This window comes from Stegostoma tigrinum, chromosome 28 (genome assembly GCF_030684315.1).
Source record: "Stegostoma tigrinum isolate sSteTig4 chromosome 28, sSteTig4.hap1, whole genome shotgun sequence".
Taxonomy (NCBI): Eukaryota; Metazoa; Chordata; class Chondrichthyes; order Orectolobiformes; family Stegostomatidae; genus Stegostoma; species Stegostoma tigrinum.
This window is the reverse complement of record NC_081381.1, coordinates 35,668,698-35,677,591: the sequence shown is the minus strand read 5'-3', so window position 1 is coordinate 35,677,591 and position 8,894 is coordinate 35,668,698.

Sequence of the window (8,894 nt, the reverse complement as noted above, 5' to 3'; positions counted from 1 at the left end):
GCCAAGAGAGCACTTCGGTGGGAGGTAGCTTTAATAGGCTCCAGAGTAGCGACGGCGTTTTTGGAGGCAATGGCTGAGTAGGTTGGTCGGCCTGTGATGCCTAGATCAGAGTTCTCGTTTTCTACATGAACTACGCACCCCTCCACCAAAGTAATGGCATGGTATGGACTGTTTTACCCCAGAGCAGGACACTCTCCGCAGCATAACATAGGCTGAAAAACCCAGAAGGGGACTCTGGCGGTATAGCAGCGATGTAGGCAAGTTGGTGCTCTTTAAGTTCTTTAAGCTCTTTAAGTTCGATTCCTCCCACTTTCTGCAGACAAAGGGGGTGGCCATGGGTACCCGCATGGGCCCAAGCTATGCCTGCCTCTTTGTAGGTTACGTGGAACAGTCTCTCTTCCGCACGTACACTGGCCCCAAACCCCACCTCTTCCTCCGTTACATTGATGACTGTATCGACGCTGCCTCTTGCTCCCCAGAGGAGCACGAACAGTTCATCCACTTCACCAACACCTTCCCCCCAACCTCAAGTACACCTGGGCCATCTCCAACACATACCTCACCTTCCTGGACCTCTCAGTCTTCATCTCAGGTAACCAGCTAGAAACTGATGTCCATTTCAAGCCCACCGACTCCCACAGCTACCTAGAATGCACCTCCTCCCACCCACCCTCCTGCAAAAATTCCATCCCCTATTCCCAACTCCTCCGCCTCTGCTGCATCTGCTCCCACGATGAGGCATCCCACTCCTGCACATCCCAGATGTCCAAGTTCTTCAAGGACCGCAACCTTCCCCCCGCAGTAGTCAAGAACGCCTTTGACCGCGTTTCCCGCACCTCATCCCTCACACCCCACCCCTGCCACAAGCACCCCAAGAGGATCCCCCTCGTTCTCACACACCACCCCACCAACCTCCGGATACAACGCATCATCCTCCGACACTTCCGCCACCTACAATCCGACCCCACCTCCCAAGACATTTTTCCATCCCCATCCTTGTCTGCCTTCCGGAGAGACTACTCTCTCCATGACTCCCTTGTTCGCTCCACACTCCCCTCCAACCCCACCACACCCGGCACCTTCCCCTGCAACCGCAGGAAGTGCTACACTTGCCCCCACACCACCTCCCTTACCCCCATCCCAGGCCCCAAGATGACTTTCCATGTTAAGCAGATGCTCACCTGCACATCTGCCAATGTGGTATACTGTATCCATTATACCCGGTGTGGCTTCCTGTACATTGGGGAAACAAAGCAGAGGCTTGGGGACTGCTTTGCAGAACACCTCCACTCGGTTCACAATAAACAACTGCACCTCCCAATCGCAAACCATTTTAACTGCCCGTCCCATTCTTTAGACGACATGTCCATCATGGGCCTCCTGCAGTGCCACAATGATGCCACCCGAAGGTTGCAAGAACAGCAACTCATATTCTGCTTGGGAACCCTGCAGCCCAATGGTATCAATGTGGACTTCACCAGCTTCAAAATCTCCCCTTCCCCCACCGCATCCCAAAACCAGCCCAGCTCATCCCCTCCACCCACTGCATCCCAAAACCAGCCCAGCCTGTCTCTGCCTCCCTAACCTGTTCATCCTCTCACCCATCCCTTCCTCCCACCTCAAGCCGCACCTCCATTTCCTACCTACTAACCTCATCCCGCCTCCTTGACCTGTCTGTCTTCCCTGAACTGACCTATCCCCTCCCTACCTCCCCACCTATACTCTCCTTTCCACCTATCTTCTTTTCTCTCCATCTTCGGTCCGCCTCCCCCTCTCTCCCTATTTATTCCAGAACGCTCTCCCCATCCCCCTCTCTGAACGGTCTAGGCCCGAAACGTCAGCTTTTGTGCTCCTGTGATGCTGTTTGGCCTGCTGTGCTTCTCACTTTGTTATCTCTGCTCTTTAAGTTATCTTTATTTTATTCTGTGAATGGTGCTTAGGTACGAACGATGGTGCACACTTTTCACTGCATTTTATTTTGCATGTATGTGACAATAAAGGATATTCAATTCAATCCAATATGAACTTGGCAGACTAAGAATCTGGCCTTAGTTGACACATAATATTACAATTTAATGGCAAGCTGCATTGGAGGAAGATATTTAACATCTTACCAAATATTGCTGTCTGCCTCTCGTAGCAATATATGGGCTCATTGATGGTGCAGCAGATCTCACAACAGAAAATTGTAAATTTCAGTGTTACAATGCATAACTGTCAAGCCAGTGAAAACAACTGAACCAACAGATTGGAAAACCCGATGTTTGGTTGTGTAATAAAGATATCACATTGACTTACTGGAATAACCCTCCAGGCTAGCATCTAGCAATGAACTTCCTCGAGGTCAAACTCTGCTGCATATGACCTTACTCACATTCTTGACCCCTGAGCTTGCTCTTTTATGTCAGTATCCAGTTAAGCAATATTTCAACACTAAAATAGTTATATTTTCCAGCATGGTGGCTCAGATGTTAGCACTGCTGCCTCACAGCGCTAGGGACCTGAGTTCAATTCCACCTTCAGGTGGCTGACTGTGTAACGTTTGCACCTTCGCCCTGTGTCTGTTTGGCTTTTTCTCCCGTAATCCAAAGATGTGCAGTTTTGGTGGATTGACCATGCAAAATTGTCCATAGTGCCCAGGGATGTGCGGGCTAGGTGGATTAGTCACAAATGCATGGTTGCCGAGATAGTGTTGTGGGTTGTAGGAAAGTCTTCAGTGGGTTGGTGTGGACTAGATGGGTTGGATGGCCAGCTTCCACACTGTGGGGATTCTATGATACTTATTTTCAAGACCCTCCATGGCTTCATTGCTCCTGATCTTTGTAATCTTCACCACCCCTACAATCATAAAGCTTCTCCAAATCTGACATTTTGAGCATTCTCAATTTTATTTGCTTTGCCACGTATGTGCCTTCAGCTGCCAAGACCCTTAGCTATGGAATTCCCACCTTGCATGTCTCCATCTCTGTTTTTTTTTCTTCCTTTACAACAATCCTTCAAACCATTTTCCAGGTTTTTGGCCATCTAGCCTGATAATTCCTTCTGTAACTCGGAGAGTTTTTAAAAATACTCCTGTCCAGCACGTGCGGGTAATTTATTTATTAAAAGGACTGTACAAGTCCGAGTTGTTGTTTTTGAGTTCTCATTTTGTTATTTTCTGAACAGCATATCATGGAAATCATAGAATCCCTACTGTGCGGAAACAAGTCATTTGGCTCAACAAGTCCACACCGCCTCTCTGAAGAGCATTCCACCAAGACTCATTCCCCTATCCCTGATTTCCCATGTCTAACCCACCTAACAAACATCCCTCGGCACCATGGGCGATATAGTATGGCCAATCCACCTACATATATTCTGTCACCCTTGTTTAGCCATTTGGAATATCTGGAACTATTATTCTCCCCAAACAATAAATATTATCCGATAATTCATACATTTGTATCATTGTCTATATGGCAAGATCATCCCTCCTGCAATTAAATATCAATGTGTATTATCTGTCAATCGATTTGCATTTTCTCACACATTTCTATTATGAGATTTGTTGGCTGTATAGCTGGTTTGTAATGTAGACTGTTTCAGTTGGAGTCCCGCACTAGTTGAAGTCACCATGAAGGGTTCTCCTTCTCAATTTGCCCCCTTGCTTGAGGTGTGGTGACCCTTAGGTTAAAGCACCACCAGTCATTTTCTGTAATGAGGCAACAGCCCTGATCCAATTGGACTGTAGCAACTTTTATTCTGATAAATCTTTGCTACATTTCCCTTTGTTACTGTTCCAATGTCATGATTTTTGTCATATATGACTTATGATAGGTTTAATACCTGAATTGTTGCAAACTGGAATGTGAGCTTTCCATTCTGTTTTGTTCCGTTTGGAATCTGGCATGACTCACATTTCACCTCCGGTAGTTAAGGGATGCTATGGCTATATGGTTGTAGTTAAATGTTTTCCCGTGTCCACTTGATCTGTTGTTCAAGTCATTATCCTGCTCATTTAGAATCTTTTTAAAAACAATGCATCAACTATGCCACTAAAAGTGCAGCTTGAAATACTTAACAAAAGAATCTAAAATGAAAAACACCCCATTTCTGCTTAAACCTCACCTTGCCAATGATGACTAAATCTATGAACTAGGAAACTATGTATGGCTCTGTGCAGCCAACTTGAATCAAACTTGTATTTCTCAGTCACAACTAGAACATCCACATTAATTGCTGATGGCTCAGTTTCACAAGACACTAATTATGCTCAACAAGGGAACTGTGCAACGACAAACTGTGCAGCAACAGCAACTATGCATCATGGGGTTGAAATACATTAGGAGAAAATCCAAACAGCACCTCAAAATATGATCCACTGAGATTCGCTGGAAATAATTTCTAATCAACATGTTCAGAGTTGCAGTTACACACCTCTGGACCAAGTGGAACTTGAACCTAGACCTCCTGAATCAGAGGTAGGGACACTACCAACTGGGTTTAGTTGAATCAGAGACAGTGGTAATTACCAAATTAATACTTAATTAAGGTGGCGGGTAGTGCAAGTGCCACATTGGGCACATCTCAGACATTGGCTCGCCCCATGTTGTTGGACACTTTGACTTTGGCACAGGGTTTTAGCAGACACCGCCAACCCCAACACTCTCCATGTTAAAATGACAAACCCTGCCCTTGAATTAATAAGTTGGCGCCCTAATTTCATATCTATCTTCATAATCGTGATCACTCAGTTCTGGTAACAATGTAGTGGATTTACTCAGTGGGGCAAACATCCATCCTTGCAGAAGTCAGTACCTGACACTTGATTTGCTAACCACTATTAATGAAAGGAGAACTAAACCAGAAGATGGGATTTGATGACTTAGTCCATGTTGAGCAAAGCACTAGCAGATTCATGGGGCTAAATCTTGACTTTCTGAAGTAGACAGGTGACTTTTATTACCACAATGAAATTAATTTGTGGGCATAACTGGAGCTGTCGGTTTGTTAATATGCCCTATTCTCTGTTGTTGAACAAAGTCTAAATCTATCTCCGTGCATCAAGTGGCCTATTCCCCTGCAGTAGGATTTTATGTTGTTCATTAATCAAAATGTTAGTACAAATTCAAGAATATGGAAGCTCTTAAGTTGTACCCTGTTTACTGGAGTAGGAATGTTAGACAGATTAGGAACAGTTAGACTGATTTTTGATCTACGAAGAAGCCAGATGGAAAGTGGAGCTGAGGCTCAGATCAGACATTATCTGACTGAATGACAGAGCAGACATGAAGTGATGAATGGCCTGCTCTCCCTTGTATTTGTAATGTTCTAAAAAGAAGGTTCAGGATATAAAATAAGAAAAGCATAAATTTCCTTCCCTTCAATGATGATTATACCCTGGTGAGGTTTGAGATAATGAAATGAGTGGCAACGATGTCTCAGCCTTCTTTCTGAAGAGTTAGGTTCACTTGTTTCTTGGCTTACATTGACCTTGGAACTGGAGTGTGCATTGCTAATTAAGTCCAAGATTTGTCATTACCCAGTACTTTGTACCATCTTCAAAAGGGCATGAAGCAGTTGGTCAAATATCTTCCTAAAATCAATAAATGCAGTGTACATTTGTTTAAAGTTGTAACTTTTCTTACAAGAGTGACATTCTGCACATATTAGAAGAAAGAGGATAGCAAGGGAAAGAGTAGGCCCACTCGAGGACAAAGGAGGGAAGTTAAGCGTGGAGCCACGGGAAGTGAGAAAGATCCTTAATGAGTGCTTTTTATTAATAGTCACTGAGGAGAAGGGCACGACTGATGTTGAGATCAGGGATGAGTGTGTGAATACTTTAGAGAATGTCAGTATATTGAAGGAGGCAGTTTTGGGTATCCTAAATTGCATTAAGGTAGATAGATCCCCAGGGCCAGATGGTATTTTTCACAGATTAGGCTTGAGAGGCAAGAGAAGAAATAGCTGGGGTTTTAGCAGCTTTGTTCATATCGTCTTTGACCACAAAGATTCTAGAGGACTGGAGATTAGCCAATGTTGTTCCCCTCTTTAAGAAAGGAAGCAAGGATAATCCAGGAAATTATAGGCCGGTTATCCTGATGTCTGTGGTGGGGAAGCTCTTGGAGGCGATACTGAGCAACAAGATATATGCACATTTGGAAGAAAGCAGACTAGTTCATGACGGGCAGCATGGTTTTCTACAGGGAAGGTCATGTCTCACTCACTTGATTGAACATGTTGAAGAGGTGACAAAGATAATTGATGCGGGAAGGGCTGTGGATGTAGTTTCTATGGACTTTAGAAAGGCATTTGATAAAGTCCCGCATGGTAAATTGGTACAAAATCTAAAATCACGTGCGATTCAAGGTGGGCTAGCTAGATGGATACAAAACTGGCTTGGTCATAAAGACAGAGTGTAGTGGTGGAAGGGTGTTTTTCAGAATGGAGACCAGTAACTAGTGGTGTTCTAATGGCATCAGTCTTAAGTATTCTGTTGTTTGTAGTTATATACAAATGATCTGGAGGAAAATGTGGATGGTCTGATTAGTGATTAGTAGGTTTGCAGATGACATGAAGATTGGGGGAGTTGTCTATAGTGTTGAAAGAATAAAGAAGATATAGATAGATTAGTGACTTGGATACAGAAATGGAAGATGGAGTTTAATCCAGACAAACGTGAGGTGATGCATTTTGGAGGATCAAATTTAGGTGTGAATTATACTGTTGACAGCATAACACTTTGTAACATTAACATACAGACAGATCTGGGCCTACATTTCCACAATTCCCTAAAAGTGGCAACACAGGCGTCAAAGTGATTAAGAAGGCAAATGGTATGCTCGCCTTCATTGGCTAGGGCATAGAGCGCAAGAGTTTGCAAAACATGATGCAGCTATATAAAATCCTTGTTAGGCTGCATTTGGAGTACTGTGTGCAGTTTTGGTTTCCCTACTACCAGACGGATGTGGAAGCTTTGGAGGTAGTGCAGAGAAGGTTCACCAAGATGTTGCCCGGTCTCGAGGGCTTTGAGGAAAGGTTAAAAAGACAATTATTGTTTTCACTGGAAAGATGGTGGCTAAGAGGAGACCTGATAGAGGTCTACAAAATTATGAGAGGCATAGATAGGGTGGAGAGTCAGAGGCTTTTTCCCAGGGTTGAAGTTTCAATTATAAGGAGACACAGTTTCAAGGTGAGAGGGAGAAAATTTAAGGGAGCTGTGCAGGGAAAGTTTTTCACGGAGTGAGTGGTAGGACCCTGGAATGCACTGGCGCAAGAGGTGGTGGAAGCAGGCATGTTGGCGACAGTTAAACACCATCTGGATGGTTACATGAATAGGGACGGAATGGAGGAATGCACACTGAATAAGGGCAGAAGGTTTGTTTTTTAATTTAGTGAAGGCATGATGAACAGCATACACTTTGAGGGCCGTAGGGCCTGTTCCTGTGCAGTCTTTCTCTTTTGTTCGTTTTGCTCTGAGTTTCTTTCAACTTGCACCATTCTGGTCCTCTGATAATTGCCATGACAATCCAAAAAGCCTGTGATAATCATAAAGTTTCCTTGGTAGTTTTCAAACTCTTTAGAATCCCCTTTCTTGTTGATGTAAAGTAAACTGTTCACTGGAACGTAATACGTATGTATGGCTTATAAAGACTCTAAATCAACAGGCTAAGAAGAGGAAGTTCCCAAGTCAATTGGTAGTTCCATGTACTATTGTTCAAGATCGGTGCTGTTTTCCTTCTCCTGAACTAACTTAAAGCTTTTAGGAATTCATTATGGCTGGCTACACCAGAAATTTTATTATTGCCCTGGGGGCTGGAGACACAGAGCACAGTCCACTTCCACACATTGAGCTACCTCATTGAGGCCTTCAATCTGTGCAACACACTTGACCCGGCCTTCCAGTCTTCATGTAGATCAGCACTTGTTATGGAACATATGTCAGCAAAAGATATTATTCCCTCCAGACCCTGAGAATCATGCTATTATGGATCTGTTGGAGAACATTGAACTTATCAGCAAATGGGATAAAAGCATATCTTTCTCTAAATCAGGGCTTGTTTGCAAAATGTAACATATGACTGCCCTTGTTTAAATCAGAAAACAGATCAACAATGCAACCTGAGACTGCTGATCTTTAAGGCACAGTGTCAGATTGGAGGGTGCATTGTGCACTGATAAAATGTTTGTTAAATTATTGTGTAAGTAGAACATTCAAAGGTTTTTCTCTAGACAGAAAATTGATAAGAAAAGAACTTAGTCTGACCACACTTGGAGAATTGTATGCGTCTCTATATGACAGGGAGAAAGTAGAGACACTTGACAACATGCAGAGTGGATTTACAAAGATGACACCAGAAAAATGAAGTGGTTCGTAGATGGAGGATCTACTGAACAGAGGTCTTTAAAATATGGAAAGGTTTTGATGGAGTAAAGGCCATTAATCTGATAAAGTCATCAAATGGGGATTTTGAAGAAACTCCTTTGCCAAGAGTATGGTGAGAATGTGGAACATACTGCCAAAGGGAGTGGTCAAAGACTGGTACGTATGCATGTATAGACAGCTAAATAGACACACAAAGGGCAAGGAGATAGAGAGTTATGTGGAGAGAATTATATGAGGAAGATCAGGAGGAAACTCAAATGGACATAAATGTTGGCATGGACTTGCCAGTCTGAAAGGCCTGTTTCACTGTTCTATATATGTTAGAATCCTCCTGCGTAATATTTCTTCCTAGTGCATTCAGTGCATTTGAACATGCTGGGGCTATTCAGAAAATATCTATTATTCCATAGACATTTTTAAGTCCTCCTGAGTTTGAATACAAAGAGGTGTGGGGATATCATCATGGCCAGGAGGAGTTCATTGTATGATAGTTGATCATTCTATTACCTCAACCCTGAAGACGTGATCA